At 38.2% G+C, this 19,654-nt stretch overlaps 1 long non-coding RNA gene across 1 annotated transcript; it reads right to left on the bottom strand.

The window, feature by feature from the left end:
- Positions 1–585: 585 nt before the first annotated feature.
- Positions 586–4,226, bottom strand: LOC133564943 (uncharacterized). Its single transcript, XR_009809379.1, has 4 exons — positions 3,295–4,226; positions 3,162–3,218; positions 1,242–1,345; positions 586–1,162 (listed from the first exon to the last, which is right to left on the bottom strand). It is a non-coding gene; the product is annotated as an uncharacterized LOC133564943 (long non-coding RNA).
- Between the last annotated feature and the right edge of the window lie 15,428 nt (positions 4,227–19,654).

A 19,654-nucleotide genomic window follows, 5' to 3' on the forward strand; every position in this document is an offset into this window, starting at 1 on the left:
GCACTGGTTTAAATCCAGCTCGATGGATCACTCATTACATTTTTACAATGAATTGATTAACGCGGACCCCGACTTAAACAAGTTGAAACACTTATCTGGGTGTTACCATTTAGAGGTCAATTGTACGGAATATGTACTGTACAAGCGGCCGAAATGAGTTTCCTCCGCCGTGTGGCGGGGCTCTCCTTTAGAGATAGAGTGAGAAGCACTGTCATCCAGGAGGAACTCAAAGTAAAGCCGCTGCTCCTCCACATCGAGAGGAGCCAGATGAGGTGGTACGGGCATCTGGTCAGGATGGCACCCAAACGCCTCCCGAGGGAGGTGTTTAGGGCACGTCCAACCGGTAGGAGGCCACGGGGAAGACCCAGGACACGTTGGGAAGACTATGTGGGCTTTCCTGCTTAGGCTGCTGCCCCCGCGACCCAACCTCAGATAAGCGGAAGATGGATGGATGGATGGATGTACTGTACTGTGCAATCTACTAATAAAAGCTTCAATCAATCAATCGTATTTAGAGCGCATGTAAAAAAAATACATAAATAAAAAATTCCCGGTCCACAAGAATTCTCATTCACAACACATTCTCTTAGATTTCCAGGTTATGATACATGTTCACATTATTCATTGACTGTATCTAAAAAAGATAAAAATATGAGATAATCCTAAATGAAATACAATGACTTGGTTTATATTAGTAGGTCATAAAATCAGTGTCAGTTGAGTCGGTCCATAGGTTGCCTGTAGGGATTTTTAATGTCCAGCAGATGTCAGTATTTAGTGACACAGTATTGACACAGTATCAATACAGTTTTGCAATGTGTCGAAATGATACATGACGCCTCATCAACCCATCACTAATAGACAGACAAAGATAAAAAAAAGATCTCAAAGTTGACAAGGAGAAGACCACCAAGGAGGAGAATTTAAAAAAGGACAAAGTTCAGAAGGACGAGTCAGAGTTCGAAAGCTATGACGTCAACAACCGTTTGCTCATCCTGGATGACACCAAGCTTAGCGCCCGTTGTGGTTTAAAAAAAAAAAAGAATCCAAGTGCAAATCAGTAAAAAATCTATATTTAATAACAAAAAGTCACTGGAGAAAATAAATCTTTAGTAACGAAAAATCACCTACAGGAAAACCGGGTCAAAAGTCTGTCCACCATCTGAGGAAATACAAAAATACAAGAATTACAAAAGGTTCAGGGCAAAGGTCAGAGTTAGTGAGCACGGGCTGGATTGTACCGCAGGCAACGGACGAACTGGCCTGGCTGGGTGGAGATCCAGGGTTGAAGTCAGGTTGTTGATTGGAAGCAGGTGGGCTCCGATGACTGGCAGCACATCTGCAACTGATGACCAGGTAGGAACATACAGAAACAAGAGGGAGGGGAGAAAAATGCAGGAGATCATGATAGCGCCTCAGATGACCATCATGACAGACGGATGCAAGCAAGACCATGGAACAAGTTATTTTGATGATGTAGAAAGTCAACCACGGAGAATATTTTTTGTTTGTGAAAATAAATTACAATAATTTTGAATCTAGAAATATCTCCGCGAGTGCTTATTAAGGAATTTAGTGAGTCATAAACCTCCTCCTCTGAGCTACTCTGCTATCTTTATTTTTATTTTTTCAAACTTTTTTGGAACGACAGAGTAGCTATAACAAGTAAACAAACTTCACTGAGGACTGGAAGGACCATCCACGATCGCTCTGCACCGAGGACAGAAAGCAGCCGGTGTTGTGCCGTATAATGCACCCCCGCCGTAGAATGCACCGCCTGACGGGAGCGCGCTTACGTCACTGGCTTGGGTGCATTGTACGGCACAACCAGGGGCGTCACTAGACCTAATACTGTACTGGGGCACACCTGGGGCACAAATAATTCATGTGAGCGTGCAAAGCGCGCAAGCAAAAACATTTTTACCACTTATTTATCATAAAAAATACATAAATAATGCTTTAAACTATGAAATCATATCAGATTATGTTGTATGGATCTTGGATTAACCACCTGAAATTAGCTAATGCATTTGACCTACTTGTGCACTTTTTTACTCCAGACTTCGAAACTACTACTGGTAAAAGCAAAAAGGAAGAGCAATTAATCTTTTTGAAATATTTATTGCAGTAATCATCTGCAAATTTAACATCTAGAAAAGTAAAACAAAAAATAAAGCACCCCTACATCTCTGGGTTATTTTATATTATTTAATTTCCATTTATGGCAATGTGGCTAATCCTATTTCAGATACACAAAACTATAAAATATACACAAAACAATAAAGCCACAGTAGTAGAATAAATGAACAACTGTTGTGTGTCTGTTCAGGGAATCATTTTCTGAGAAGTAAACTGTAACGTCTCGTTTTCATTTTTGCAAAGTGGTCACTCTGGACAGACATGGAAATATTACAGGAACTGTTATACAGTTGACCAGTGGTTCCCAACTGCTGGGTCGTGACATAAAAGTGGATTGTGTGTCATTTTCAGTGAGTCGCAGTCAGATGTGTGCATGAAAAAAAAAAGTTTAGGGAGAAAAAAATGAAATTGTGGCAACAAAACCAGATTATTTTAGCCTTTTTTCTAGTGACTATTAGTGAGTATTTTAGCAAAAGGCAAACCGACTAACAAGTTGGAGGAGGACTCAGGACAGACATGGAAATATATTAAAAAAAAATCAAAATGGGGCAACAAAACCCAATATTTTTAGCCATCTTTCTGAAAACAAATACAGAAATATTACTATTTTTTCTGGAAACAAAACCAGATGCTTTAGCTGTAGCTATTTTTCTGGTGACAAAACAAGATTATTTTAGTCAAAGTCACACCGATTAACAAGACAAGTCTACTGTGCTATTTTTCTGTGAAATAAACTTGAATGATTTAAAAATGTGGCTCACGACTTGATGATATGGAAAAATGTTTTTCTTCCTGAAGATAAACCATTTGAGAAGCACTCAACTCACACATGCTTACTCCAAATCATCATTGATGCAGAACCAGCAGACAATAACCAACATTATGTTTCATGTTCATTGGAAATTCCCCCGACAGCTCGTACAGCAAATGAATATGTTTGTCTTGATACAAGGAATAACGTTAGCAAACTTAGCATCAATTTAAGAATATTATGTTGCCTAGCTAGCTAGGACTTCACTTACATCTCTCATTCCTGCTGCTTCCTCCCTGCTGCGGGCGAATAACTTTCTGATATCCATCTAGGAGTTACAGTTTGAGTCAAATCAAAATCAAAATAATGTAATTAACAAATTGTTGTTGGCTAACGTTACCTACCTCAGCAGTGATTCGCATCGCCCCTCTCTCTCTCTCCCTCTCTCTCTCTCTCTCAACCGAAGTCTCGATCCACACGTGAATAAATTACCATATTAAGTAGCTATGTGCTCACTGTTTCGTGGAGTGAATACAGTAGCAAACAATTACCATACTAGGTAGTATGTGCGCTGTTGTCTATGTTATGTAGACTTAAAACTCTGAAGCGTTTTCTTTTTTATTGGGGAAATTTTTACTGGGGCACTGCAGATCAACAGTGGGGCACGTGCCCCACTGAAATATGTCTGGCGACGCCCCTGGGCACAACACCGGTAGGCCGTGAGTAAAATCAGCTGATGGACATCATGAATGAATGAATGAATGAATGAACGCGCCGCTGCGCTGTATGGAATCATCCGAACGCTATGGAAAGGAAATTTGCAGATTGTGGACGTGAAATGCAAATGTTGTAAGGACGTTTAGGAATGAACAAAAACGATGAACTAAGTGTAAATTAAATTGAGCTGTGTGATTATTTGGAATGATGTCTGGCACACCTGAGACCGCAGCTGAGGCTGACGACATGCTGAGAACGCGCATTGCTTCGCGCAGAGGCAGACTGGGCGCGTGCACGAGAAGGCTAAATGAAATAAAGTATTTGATGACTGATGTTGGAAATGCTGATAAAGTCAATGATGATTTTGAAGTACTTAAAGAAGCTGTGGATTAATTTAAAAATGCTCACAACTTTGTGCAAGATTTCTTATCAGAAGAGGAATGGGAAAATGATTAATATGACTGGTATGAACCCTGAATAATACATTTGAATTATTTCATGTAAGATGTTGAAACGTGGAAAAGAGAAATTGCACAATCAAACGTTGGACCACTGGACAGCATATCAAATGTATCTCACAAATCAAAGTCTGCCACTGGATCAAAAGCCACTAGATGTTCCTCAGTATTTTGGGAATTAAAAAAGGCCAAAGCGGACCAAGCTGCTACAATGGCTCGAGCTGCTGCACTGAAGGAAAAACACACCTTGCAACTGGAGCAAACAAAGCGTAAAGCAAAGATGGAGCAAATGGAGTTGGAAGCAGACCTCGCAGCACCAACTGCTAAAAGTGCTCAAAGTGATTTAATTCATGAAAGTAATGAGGTGGCTCAGGAACACATGACTGAGTATTAAGATTCTCACCATGAAAGAGAAACTTTGGAGAGCAATGTGGACTTTATAGAGTTAGGTGCAATACCCAAAACCCCACTTCACCAAACCACCTTAAGTCTCCACAGACCTCTACCTAAAAGGAACACCGGCACATCAGAAGATCTAAATCAGGGGTGCCCATTACGTTGATCGCAAGCTACCGGTCGATCTCGGAGGGTGTGTCAGTCAATCACAAGCCAAGCATTAAAAAAATAAACAAAAATGAGCAATCATCAATCTTAACCAAGACTTCACTTTCGTCAGTTGTTTGACATTCTCGGCACCCGAGGATCTTGTGAGATGACGCTGGCTGCTGCGGGCTCATTATTAAGAAAAAAAATCACTGACAGGACGAGAGAAACGCTTTTTATTTCAACAGACTCTTGGGCCGTACCTGCTGTCAAAACTGTAAAGACCGACTGCACAGTTCCTGTCTTCACCATAAGAGACCTGCTTCATCCTGCCTGTGCTAACAAAATAAGAGTCTCAGAAAGATAGCGTGCACAAGCTAGCAAGCTACGGAGTTTGATGCCACGATCTCCCCCGCCCTCAGCCACCGCTCCCTCTCCTCGCTCGCCCACACACTCCCTGACGTCAATCAACTGCTGCCACACACACATATGCTACTCTCATAACAAAGTGTTTAAAAACGATTATGCAAGTTGGACAAACGAGATGCCAAATACAACCACTTTCATGTGGTATTGGACAGAAAGGAAGACTTTTTTTTCGCCTCCATTTGAAAATGTGGACTATTTGCTCACGCAGTTGTGGACAAAGGGGTGTACCTCGCCCCATCCTTTCTTGTGAAAGACTGAGCATATTTGGGGAAGCTGTTTTTATACCCAATCATGGCACCCACCTGTTCCCAATCAGCCTTCACGCCTGTGGGATGTTCCAAATAAGTGTTTTATGAGCATTCCTCAACTTTATCAGTATTTATTGCCACATTTCCCAATTTCCTTGTCACATGTTGCTGGCATCAAATTCTAAAGTTAATGATTATTTGCACACAAAAAAACGTTTATCAGTTTGAACCGCAAATATGTTGTCATTGTAGCATATTAAACTGAATATGGGTCGAAAATGATTTGCACATCATTGTATTCCGTTTATATTTACATCTCATACAATTCCCCAACTCATATGGAAACGGAGTTTGTATTACACACACGCACACACACGCAAACACACACACACACACACACACACACACACACACACACACACACACACACACACACACACATAATATATGTGTGTGTACGTATACATATAACATCAATAATGTTATTTATATATTACACACACACAAATATATATATATATATATATATATATATATATATATATATATATATATATATATATACTGTATATATATATATATATTCAGTTTGTTTTATTTTGAAAGACGGGACAGGAAGTTCTCCGACAGTTTCCTTTCGGGCATGCCTGAATGCCACGTCAAGCCTCTTACGGAACTTACAGCAAGTTTTTAGTTTGTCTTTTTGAAAATACCTGACGTTTGGATCTCCGGAATTAAACACGAAGAAGGAGAAACGATTTTTCTTTACGTGGAGCTCCTACCGACACAGTCCACTCTTGTAAGATAAGTCCTTTCAAACCAATATAACTATTCGTCCGTACTTTCCTGACAATCCTACGGCAAACACGTTCTAAAGTTAGTGACGACCACGTATAATTTAGCATACTTAGCTTGCAGGAGGACCCGGATGAACGACCCCGTGGTCCCTAATATGTCCTAAATAGAAACGTGGAGTGATTCTGGCTTTAAACGCTCATTTGAGCCACAGATTACAAAAAACTGACTGACTTAATTCATATTATTGGTGGTTATTTTTCAATATATTCAAATGAGTTGTCTCTATAATCAAATTCAATTAGCTAGCTGGAGATTACAAGTAGTAATGATGAATTTGTTTTCAAACCTATTGTATGTTTGCACATTTCGAAAATAAATTTAATTTACAAAGAGTTAAATAGTTTTGACTTAAACTGTACATTGTAATGTATATGCCTGTTTATTTTTTAATTGCTAAACCTATGTTATATACTGTTATACTATTAACATAACATATTTGGTATTTTGCTACAGTAGCTGACATAAGAAAACGCTCACAACAGAAGTAAACCTACTCAGTGGCCTAGTGGTTAGAGTGTCCTTCCTGAGATTGGTAGGTCGTGAGTTCAAATCCCGGCCGAGTCATACCAAATACTATTAAAATGGGACCCATTACCTCCCTGCTTGGCACTCAGCATTAAGGGTTCGAATTGGGTGTTAAATCACCATAAATGATTCCCGGGCGCGGCACTGCTGCTGCCCACTGCTCCCCTCACCTCCCAGGAAGTGATCAAGGAGGATGGGTCAAATGCAGAGAATAATTTTGCCGCATCTAGTATGTGTGTGACAATCATTGGTAATTTAACTTTTAACTTTAAAAATTATCCAAAACCCAAAACACACACTGTGGGAAAATGCTGCAAATGAAAATTGCTACAATTGACAAAAACACACCCAAACCCACATAACTCCTGCATAGTGTTGTAAGCATTTCAACAATCTCGCGCACTTTGCAAATTTGGACGCGATCTAACAGCAAAACAGTCTCCCAACACAGCGTAGATGGCATCAAGGCATTTTTATCCAAGCGTGAGGGTTGGGAAACAAAGGTGTTTGGCGAGGGAAGTGTGGATTCAGGCCGGGTGGCCTATATTTTAAAATAGTAAACCAAGTTGTGGTAGTAGTTTAGTCAGTAATTTAGTCGTGGATGTACACTGTATAGTGATGAATCCAATAAACATTTAATTTGATTTGATTTTGATTTGATATTAAATTTGCAAAATGCGGTTGCGCATTTTGCAAATTGCGCCCATTGGTATTGTGCTTAAAACATTAACTTTAATGTTGTAAGTTCTCAGAAAAAATCAGAAGTTAGTATGCATTTATAATTGTAGCATTTTCCTGTTGCCGTGTTTGTGTGGTTTTGGAAAATTTCTGTTTGGATCATTTGGACAGTGTTGCGTGTTTGCCCCTTTTCACCACCGTATTTTATTATTGACAAATTCCACTTTGTACATAAGTTTTATGAAACTGATCTGCCATAATAGCACAATGCAATTAATTTACTAAACAATGCAGAAGGCATCAAGCAAGAAATGCTGGCTATTCCAGTTGTACCAGAAAAAAGTTTAGTTTTTCATTCGTTTTGAATTTGTAGTATTGAAATCCGCCCAATTGAACATCAGCAGCAATGAGTGTGCATGCATTTCCTTGATTGACTACAGGAACACTCAATAATCGTTTATTTTCATTTCTATATTAATTTAAATAATGGTTTCTCTACATAGATGTCTTTATTGCAAAAGAAACACAAAACTATTTTTGACACTGAACTGTTCAATGGTTTAGGGTAAAAAGGGGGTATAGAATATGGGGCCCACCTAAAGCAAGAGTAACACCAAATAAAGTGACAGTGGGTCCTGCAAATGTTTACACAGTTGAGGAAATGCAGCGATACTGACAAAATAACTCTTCTTGCATCATACTAACTTCCACTCGGTATGTCATGTCACATTTATTAGTTATCAAAGGACACCTCTCCCGTTTGCGCTAAAATGTTTTTATTATCCGCTTGAAGTTACACACGTTCTCTTCTTTGTGTTCTCCCATCCAGCCTGCCGACACGACTAAGAGCTTACAGTAAGTCGTGAATGAAAGCGGGCTCATTACTAATTGGGACAATTTTGCCATGAAGCCTTTATTATTGGCTTTGGGAAAATTACAGACCAATGGAGTTTTGCTAACACTTGTAAATGTCATTGAAATCCATGATAAAGATAACACTTTGAAGGGTTCAAATTATGATTGTTTTTGTACATATAAAACACTTCCTAGTAGTCTACATACTGCAACATGTATTGGTGGTTCTTTGGTCAAATCAATTTCTGTAGACATTGTGTGTGAATGCCCCAAATGCTTTAGCCAAACTAAAATGCCGAAAGAATGTAGAATGATTGTAAGAATAATAGGAAAGGTTTGAATATTGAAGAATGCTCCTTTAAATAAGACTGGAGTGTGTAAGGAAAGATGTAAATAGTTTAACTGTGAAATAGTTTCAATGTAGAAATACTGTGATTGTAGAACATTTTTTATGTTGAAGACAGGAAACTGTACTGCAACGTACTATGAATTTAGACTACAAGGGACTTAGTAAATTAACCCTTGTGGGTGAGTCTATACTTCAGGTAGGGCTGGGCGATATGGCCTTTTTTTAATATCTCAATATTTTTAGGCCATGTCACGATGGACGGTATATCCATCCATCCATTTCCTACCGCTTATTCCCCTTTGGGGTCGCGGGGGGCGCTGGTGCCTATCTCAGCTACAATCGGGCGGAAGGCGGTGTACACCCTGGACAAGTCGCCACCTCATCGCAGGGCCAACACCGATAGACGGACAACAATCACACTCACATTCACACACTAGGGCCAATTTAGTGTGGCCAATTAACCTATCCCCAGGTGCATGTCTTTGGAAGTGGGAGGAAGCCGTAGTACCCGGAGGGAACCCACGCATTCACGGGGAGGACATGCAAACTCCACACAGAAAGATCCCGAGCACGGGATTGAACCCTGACTACTCAGGACCTTCGCACTAACCCCCATATATCTCGATATTTTGCCTTAACCTTGAATGAACACTCGATGCATATAATCACACCAGTATGATGATTCTATGTGTCAACATTAAAACATTCATGTTCATACTGCATTAATATATGCTTATTTTAAACTTTCATGCAGAGGGGGAAATCACAACTAAGTCAATTGACAAAAACTGTATTTATTAAAAAGTTATTAAGCAGTGACACAAACATTCATGTCATTTCAAAACATAAAGAGCAAGATTGTCAGAGACATTTTAAAACAAGCTATGAGTGCACTTTTGTGCATGATGTCACTAAGATGACATATCAAAACAACACCAAATTAAAGTGCACTTTTTGTACAGAATGCCATTACAATAGTTTAAAACAAATAAAGTGCACATTTGTGCATGATGTCACACAAGATATTTCAGTAACTGTCAAATTAAAATGAGCTGCATAATATGTTATCAAATAGTGTATGTCCTTCGCTATGTGGTAGGTTACTGCGGACGTGATCTCCTTCTGTTGTTGACTTTTTTTTTCATACGGTGTTGATCTGGAAATGGTTGCGAGTATATCGATATATCGCTCAGCCCTACTTTCAGGCAATCCTGGATTTGAACCAGGGGGTTTGTCCTGCTTGAAAATCGAACATGCTCATTGTACTAAGCAGCCATGCTCTCAAAGCAGTTTGCCTTCTGGTCAAAATAGATGTGTGCGACAGGACTACCTTTTTGGCTAATTTTGGGAATAAATCTAAGTTTTTTCTTTACTATAAAATGTATTTATTTCCTTGTCTATATGACTCACAGATGTAAAAAAAACAACCAAAAAACGTTAAGATAAGACTACTGTAACATTTTGGGGGTTAAACAAATACCAAGTTGTATTGTCCTAATCAAAACAAATGTTTTAATGGTGGAATGGTTTAGGTTAGTTGAAAAATGTGAGAGGAGTCATCAAAAGAAAAAAAGGTCAAAAAGACGTAAAAATTATGATTTACTGTAAAACCTGTAATATTGGGGAATGTTTGTTGAATGAGCCCACATGTCCTGAAAGCGCTTAATCATTTTGACGTTTGAATGAAATCAAGATCAGAATTGGCTAATTTTGAGTATAAATCAATTTTTTTTCATTTTTTGTTGTAGCGTTATATATGTTGCTGCTAGATGTTTACCTTTACATAATTACTTTAATGTCAAGTTTCACATAAAATATGTTACAAAAGCATAGTAAATGAAAATTATACCATTGAGGTGACTATTGATTGAAATACAAAGGTGGCTGCCAATGTTTAATCTTAAAGCAATAGGTCTAAATGATGTCATTATCCAGAATGCATTTCTGTGAAACTATTGCTTTTTCGCTAAATTCAGACTAAATAAATGTTTTTTGTTTTTTCCTTCAACACATATATTTTTTACGACAGTGTGGAACATTTACTTGCATTCAAGGTTATTTTCAGGGTGGGGAAGAAAGGCAACTGCAAGTGAGAATGGTGGGATGAGTACCAATTGTTTTGTCCAATATTTTGGAAAACCATGAATACTGTAAAAACTCAGAATTTTGAGGTCTACCAAGTTTTATTGTACTAATCAAGACAAATGTTTTAATGGTGGAATGGTTTACCCAATCATGGCACCCACCTGTTCCCAATTAGCCTGCACACCTGGGGGATGTTCTAAATAAGTGTTTGATGAGCATTCCTCAACTTCATCAGTATTTATTGCCACCTTTCCCAACTTTGTCACGTGTTGCTGGCATCTAATTCTAAAGTTAATGATTATTTGCAACAAAAAAATAAAGTTTATGAGTTTGAACATCAATTATCTTGTCTTTGTAGTGCATTCAGTTGAATATGGGTTGAAAAGGATTTGCAAATCATTGTTTTCCATTTATATTTACATCTAACAAAATTTCCCAACTCATATGGAAACGGGGTTTGTAGTTGTAAATGGGAGAGAAATAGTCAAAAGAAAAAAAGGGGAAAAAAGAAAAGAAAATTATGATTTACTGTAAAATCGGTAATATTGGGAAACGTTTGTTGAATGAGCCCGCACGGGATCAATCAATTGAACGGCTTGGGTGTTAAAGGCAGACGAAAAAAGCTACGGAAGAATATTAAATACAGTAATTTTGGTGTAGAATAATGAAGTGTGAATGCCAAGAATCGTTCACACAAAAAGTACTTAGTAAAGTTTAAGAAGTGTAGATGAAAAGTAAGCAATTCTTAACAAGAAATTAACAAGTAGAGAGAGGATAATATAACAACTGTTGATATGTCAGCATCATCACAGACCGTACACAACTCAAAAGGGGAGGGCGGAATAATCAATACATTTGTATTTTAGATGGTAGTATCAGTATATGATCAATACTAGAGTGATTAGGTTGATATTTTTATTTTGTCAAATCTTTTTTTTTTCTTTTAATGTTTTAATTTCAAATAAACTCATGGAATAATTCCCTAGGCACAGGAGAACTTTGAGGGCAAAAAAAGGATTTCATTGAGGATAGAGTAGTAGATTTTGCTTTTGTTTACTTATTTTGTACTATTGACTTTGTTTTGATGAAACATATGCATTTAATAAAGTAAATCAAAGAACTAATGTAAATATTATATTGATGTTGTTACACTGTCAGTAGAAGTCACCATAGATAAATAGAAAAATCTCCAGTTAACACATGTGATTAGTATCACTATCGTATCGATCTCACTCATGGACAATCTGTATCGGAATCGGCAGCATAAACCCTGACGGGAACATTCGTAGAAGTAACTCTTAATTTATAAGGGAACATGGCCACTAGTAACTATTGTACACATACAGTACATGTAGTAAACCTGTAGACCAGTGGTTCTCAAACATTTTTCATCAAGTACCACCTCAGAAAAAATTTGGCTCTCCACCATAATGACCAACACTAAAATACAGTACCGGAGTAGGCCTAAGTACTCATTAAAAACAAGGCAGAGGTTTTATTTATTTTATATTTTGGCCACCAACATTACACACAGTTTGAACAGTAACAGTTTGTTTGAATGTTTAAGTGATTCTTTGGCGTACCATTAGATGGATCCTGCATAACTTAAGTGGTATATTGATTGATTGATTGATTGAAACTTTTATCTGTAGATTGGACAGTTGAGTACATATTCCGTACAATTGACCACTAAATGGTAACACCCGAATAACTTTTACAACTTGTTTAAGTCGGGGTCCACGTTAATCAATTCATGGTATGTACCAGAGTTTGACAATCACACCCGTAGACAAGAGAAAATAAGAACTCAAATTTAATGGTAAATGCTGTATTGCTACCTAAAAATGGAGTCTCAGAACTGGGAAAAATTACTTAACTCATTTTGTAAAATTTTTTGCCAGGGTGCACAGTAAAGAGAGTGAGTGACCAGGAACGCCGAGGATCATGAGGCAGCTGAAAGGCAAACCCAAAAAAGAAACTTCCAAGGACAAGAAGAAGCGCAAGCAGACCATGCAGGAAGCCAGGCAGCAGATCACCACGATAGTGCTCCCTACGCTGACCGTAGTTGTGCTTCTCATCGTGGTTTTCGTCTACGTGTCCACCAGACCCGATGCTATCGAGTAGACTTTTTTTCATTGTTTTAGATGAAACGATTGGACTCTATTGTGCTTCAGTTAAAGTCTCCAAAGTACATTGCTTTTCTTTTTGCTGACATCAAGAAAGCAAAAAATATATCAATGAGAAGAAAAGGAAAACCTGAAAAATTTTGACCGTTGACTGTCAATTTTGTAGTCAGCAAGCTGATTGATCTAATGATTTCTTACAAAGCGATTGCTCTGTCTCAATTTGTACACTTTTGTATTTACACTTAGGGCCTGATTTATAAAGATCCAAATCGCAGACACTAAACAGCATGTGCAGCCTATAAAATAGCATGTGTGCTTGTTGCGTGTGATCTACTAACACTGCACTAGCAATTGAAAGGTGTCGCAGACGGTCTTATTTAAATAAGGATTTTGCATATGCTTTTTTGGGCATGACCACATTGCAGACATTTTCTGCACTCATTTTTATGTGGCGTTTGCCATGTTTTGAAACAAGCAGGAGACATTTCCCACTTTTTATTGGCATTTTAGAAGCAGTTGTGCTTTTTACAATTTTTTTTTTTTTTTTTTACATCTGAGTGTGCATGAACGGGAGGCTACAATTCCTGTGCTTAAGATGCAACAAATTCATACTTAAAAATAAGTTGTTACGATATAGGATATATGTTTATAATATATTTTGTATGTGAAAAAAAGAACGTCATTAAAATTTTTTAAATGAGTTTTATTCAGCCCCTTAAGTCATCCAGCAGCTTTGAAATTGTAAAAGGATTTAGCTGAATAGACATGTGTAACACTTTTTTTTTCTATCTCACCATCCAAATACCGGTATGTTAACACACACACCGTCCAAATATGTTGACACACACAAACAGGATGGAGGATTCTCTGTCAGTTTGTTTGTCCTTTTACGACAAGGTAAAAAAACACAAAATAGTGCTCCAAAAACGGTGATGATAAATCACTTTGAGCATGCTGTATTACATAGAGTATCAGCATTTTCTCCCCCCAGTATAGTGGCCGTTTTGATGTTTTTAACATGTTAATGACGACAGAGACGCAAAATGGATTGCACGCCTTACTCTGCTAACTTAAGAGACGCAATCGGTTTAGCTCGGTTGGTAGAGTGGCCGTGCCAGCAACTTGAGGGTTGCAGGTTCGATTCCCGCTTCTGCCAACCTAGTCACTGCCGTTGTGTCCTTGGGCAAGACACTTTACCCACCTGCTCCCAGTGCCACCCACACTGGTTTGAATGTAACTTAGATATTGGGATCACTATGTAAAGCGCTTTGAGTCACTAGAGAAAAAGCGCTATATAAGTATAATTCACTTAATTCACTTAATCCACTTTGCACACGCTCAGTAGATCAGCTTTGCGTGTGCTATCAAGTTTGCACATGTTTTAGTACATGCAAATTTTTAGTAAATCAATCCCTTCTTCTTTTGAGTTCATTAATGTGATCACATTGTGAAATACGGCAGAATGTACTGCACAATTGGTACGTGGAAGTTGCACTGAAAACAGGCAAAATGATGAGTTCCCCTTGATGGACCCTAATCACCCTGAATAGTTGTCCTCTTGGGGAGATGTGGGTAAGTGTGCGACAATAATAATAGTTATCGATTTTGCAACACAGGGAAGATATAGTTAGAAAAAAATAAGCACTCAGGAACTAAGTACAATGTTTTCACGGTATACTTATTGAAGTGTACTGTTGGAAGTATTTGATTTAATTTTTACAGATCACTGGCAGTAACCAGGTCATCAAATAGGAAAAGTGAAAATGTGCCAATGGCTGCAAATTTAAGCTATAAGATACTCAAAGTTCCCACATTCACCTACCGATGATGCAGCATCAGGAGGAAGTGGGGGTTCAGTATCTTCAATCAATCAATCAATGATTATTTATATAGCCCTAAATCACTAGTGTCTCAAAGGGCTGCACAAACCACAACACAAACATAAAACAACATCCTCGGTAGAGCCCACATAAGGGCAAGGAAAACTCCCACCCAGTGATGACTATGAGAACCTTGGAGAGGACTGCATATGTGGGCAATCCCCCCCTCTAGGGGCACCGAAAGCAATGGATGTCGAGCGGGTCTAACATGATACTGTGAAAGTTCAATCCATAGTGGATCCAACACAACCGTGAGAGTCCAGTCCAAAGTGGATCCAACACAGTAGAGAGAGTCCCGTCCATAGTGGAGCCAGCAGGAAACCACCCCAAGCGGAGGCGGATCAGCAGCGTAGAGATGTCCCCAACCAATACACAGGCGAGCGGTCCCGACTCCGGACGAGCGGTCCATCCTGGGTCCCGACTCTGGACAGCCAGTACTTCTACCATGGCCACCGGACCGGACTGCCTCCACAAGGAAGAGTGGGACAGAGGAGGAAAAAGAAAAGAAACGGCAGATCAGCTGGTCTAAAAAGGGAGTCTATCTAAAGGCCAGAGTATACAAATGAGTTTTAAGGTGAGACTTAAATGCTTCTACTGAGGTAGTGTAGTGGAATTTCTGACTTTATTTTGATTCATTTATACCATATTTGAAGATCTGTCAAAAAGGCTAAGAGGTCTGCTCTTTTCTTTTTTTCTATTCAGAACCAAGGCATATATTGGGGAAAGTTCAGTTTGTGGGCACTGTGACAAGTCTAAGAATGTGATGATTTTTTTGTTATGACTAGGAGATCCTCGATTATGTTGGTGCCAGGAGTGGCAAAAACAACTCGACCTTGACCCATGAGGAGTCATATAAAAAAGCCATGGACCAAGAGAAGGAAGATGATTTGCATGTTTCCGTTTGATTCTGTTTTCCTATGGAGGACGATGTCTGTCTGCATATGGGCAATTAAATCCAACCTGTACTTTTGATATTGGGTAAATAACACTTTTGTACTAAAACCACTTTGTTTGCAGTTAAGTTTCGGACCTTTCCACTACAAAATGGCGTCACGAACAGGATGGTCCAGAACCTGCAGGTCGAAGCCGATCCAGGTCCTCTCTCAGACAGACAGAGGGTTGCACGCGCGCATTTAAAGGTAAGCAGTTTTGCTTTAAGTGTAAAAGCTGTCCGTCTGGGGAGGATCGGGATTGGTAAGACTAATTACTGAACCTGTTTTTTGATTTAAAAAAAAAAGATAGGTCTAGCAGGTTCTCCAAAAACAACCTGTGATTGAGTATATTATGGTTGGATTGGATTGTTTTATATGTGATTATATTGTCTGTGTGTTCGTCTGAAAACTTGTGATGTCTTGTTTTAATAATCAGGGGAATTGTTAATAGAATTGTGGTGGTTCAGGAGTGTGTTGCACAAACGATTTGAGACAAATACATTTTTAACCTCTTCCCCTCCTCTGGCTAACGACAGAGGGGGGTCTTCTTCTGCAAGTACACCAGTTTAGTGCAGCTAAAGTAAAGGCATTGTTAACTAAATGGCGGTACATTTGAAGGTGCGACACATCTGTCTTTGTGGAGCTGTAGCGGTATAAAAGCCTCATTTTTAGTGACCTTTCAGTGACTCCGTTAGAAGGGCGACTGAGATGATGTTTGTCACAGCAATCTGATAAGTGGGCTACAGTTAGACAGATGGAGATCGGGCTCCAGATAGTAGAACTCTGGTGAAACTTGGTGAAACTGTTTGGTACTGATCATACATGTGACCGTAGAGTCGGCGGGTGATGACCATTGATTCTATGGAAGCTTTAGAGTTTTGTGCCTTGATTGGTCAGGGAGGTACCACAGGTTCTGCTCCGCTGGACGGGTTAATCGCCGTTTTATGAATAAGAAGGGACCTGTGATGATGTTTTGAAACGGCCGGTCCACATAAAGCACGCGTGCATAATTGTTTATAGTTGTCCGGACACTGGATGGGTAATAATTTGTCAATGTGTATGAAAATTGGTGAATGTTGAGAATTGTGTTGGATTTGGAGTGATTCAATGTCTGTTGGTACATTTGTATACATGCGTATTTATAAACAATCATGCATGTAACTACTGGTCTGATTTGTTTTATTTTCCAATGCTCTCACTCTCCCTCATCCTCCCTCTTTGGCGCAGCAAGCTTCACGTTTCTTTTTTTTTTCCCATTCCCTGCTGAACTGTAAAAGATAGGAAATTGTCCAAAATGTGTGTGTTTATGAGAAGATAGACAAAGTTTACTGTATGTTCAGAAAGCATATGAGTGAATGATCTATCCATCCATTTATCAAATTCCGCTTATCGGAGGTCGGGTTGGGGGGGGCAGCAGCCTAAGCAGAGGCGCCCGGACTTCTCCCTCCCGAACCATTTCGTCCAGCTAAAAGTGAATGATGAATGTTGTTTGTTGTTATTGAGGTCTGATATAGCGCAGCTGCGATACTGGGTGAGAAAAATAGTTGACTGTTGAGGTTGTTTTTATTGTGTTGGCAATTCCGGCCGGTTAACTGTATGGGTGTGATTGGGGCTATATGACATTGTAGTTTTGTAAGGAGGGTCTGAGATTTTGGGTACAGAAAAATGCTCTGTGTCTTTGTTAAAATTTTTGTTTGCGTGTGAAGCAATAATAAGGAGAAGTGGTGTGTGAGAGATAAGACATAGCTGGTTAACGATTAGCCTCCATTCCTTTCCGAATATATTTTTGTTGAAAGTGTGAGAAAGTACACGGTGTGAATGAAAATACGAGAGGAGCCTCTGTTTGTTAACATTAAGATAAGGGATGTGTCTTGGAAATAAAAGATGTGACGAGGCTGGGTCACGTTAAGACGTGGGCCGGAGAGGTGTGTCACTGTTAGCATAGCATAGCATAACTTAGAACATTTTAGGACTAGCTTAGCATTGAGCTAGTTTAGCAAAAATTAGCTCACTGAGGCCTAGTAAGGCTAGGTTAGCATTTAGCTTAGCAGTACTAGGTGTGTTTGGACACATGTTCTCAGTCTGAAGAGTGCACTGGCAGTATGTGCTTGCTAATTCCAGTAAAATAAAAGATATATGAATAAATAAACATTTAAATATCAATAAATAAATTTGGATTGTGGGACATTGAAGCATAAGTTGATACATAATTGATTTATTTTATGTGTTTAATATTATGTTTGCACAGCCTTGAGGCTGTACTGATCCAGTGCCTGTGTGGGAGTTAAGATACAGACACACACATATCATAGATTAGAAAACAATGTAGCTTTGAATTAATAGTTATAAAACAAATAGATTAATAACATAATAATTTAAATATGATGAAGGTAAACTGATTTATTAAATATATTGACATTTTAATTATTTTAAGAATAATCAGTTAATTAAAGTTATGTTATAAAATATTTTTTAACTTTTAACTGTGTAATTGGGTTTAATCAAAATATTGTTGACGTTTATAGTCACACCTGTATGAATCATGGAGTCTGAGTTACAGGTTTGGTCATGAACATACTTACAACATAATACATCAGATAATTTCATGTCATTTCACATTACATTATGTCCGAAAAGGAGTAGGAAGAAGCAAAGCTTCTTTAATCCTACCCCTTTTTCCAGGTCAGAGAGTTTACAAATATATACATTCATTTACTGACCTTTTTATAGTATTATAGTAGAATGACATCCGTGAATGAGTAATACAACAGTTTTGTAATATGTAGTTAATGAATTCAGTCATTATTAACATACTGAGATGTGAGCGCTTTGAGTATCTAATAATAGAAAAGCGCAATATAAATAAAATCCATTATGGTTGAAAGTGTTTCGAATAATCTTTCTTCTTTGTACTTTGGAAGCACTATTAATTTGAACGGCCTCTTAACGCGGATCATATCAGTACAATGTTTTACTTCTTTACTTGATCCATTCCATAATTTAATTCCACATACTGATATGCTAAAGGTTTGGGTGTTGTACAAGCATACAAATGTTTTAAATTAGATTTTCCTCTAAGGTTATATTTCTCCTCTTTAGTTGAGAAGAATTGTTGTACATTCTTTGGTAGCAGGTTATAATTTGCTTTGTACATCATTTTAGCTGTTTGCAATTTTACCAAATCAGTGAACTTTAACATTTTTGACTCAATAAATAAAGGGGTTGTATTGCCTCTATACCAAACATTATGTATTATTCTAATTGATCTTTTATGTGGCACAGTTAACGAATGTGGCGCACATCATAGTTGTTTCCATATTTCTGCACAATAACTCAGATATAGTAACACTAGCGAGCAGTAGAGAATATAAAGTGATTTTTGTCACAGGACGTATTCTGCTTTATTCATTATTGAAATGTTTTTGTCCACCTTGTTTTGTATGTTTTGTATATGGGCTGGTTTCTTTTGCCCTTTTGGTATCTACTCCGTCTATTTGTGTTCGAGTCTGATGCTCTTTTCTACTATTAACTAATACCATTGTTTTAGTTTTGCTGAAATTCAAAGATAATCTGTTTTTGTCAAACAATTTGTGGTTTGGTCATTTCTTCCGTTACTGTTTGTATTATCTTCTGTGTGTTCTCTCCGGAACAGAGAGCGATTGTGTTGCTGCGAATAAAACTGTTTTCGGGTCCTTTGTAATTTTTCAAATGTCCTTTGTATAAAGATAAGCAGTCTTTGATTAATGCTATTGATGTTGAGATATTTGCTCTAAATCCAAATTGGTTCTCTCCACGAGTGTCCCACTTTTATTGATGAATTTATCTCATCGGTTATTGAATAGTTTTCCATAATTTTGGAGAATTATGGAAGTAATAAAATTGCCCCTTCATCTGCTTTTGGAATTATTTGCTCCAGAAATGGTCCGATATTAACAAAGTAATCATTAAAACTTTGAACTATTTGGTTAATATTGTCATTTTTGCATTTCCATCTAGAAAGGAGGTAATCTTTCTTAGTACCATTTTTAATGATGCTGTTTAGGATGCCCCATGTTGTTCTCATGTTGTTTTTGTTCTTGTT

The sequence above is a fragment of the Nerophis ophidion genome, linkage group LG13, assembly GCF_033978795.1.
Source record: "Nerophis ophidion isolate RoL-2023_Sa linkage group LG13, RoL_Noph_v1.0, whole genome shotgun sequence".
Taxonomy (NCBI): Eukaryota; Metazoa; Chordata; class Actinopteri; order Syngnathiformes; family Syngnathidae; genus Nerophis; species Nerophis ophidion.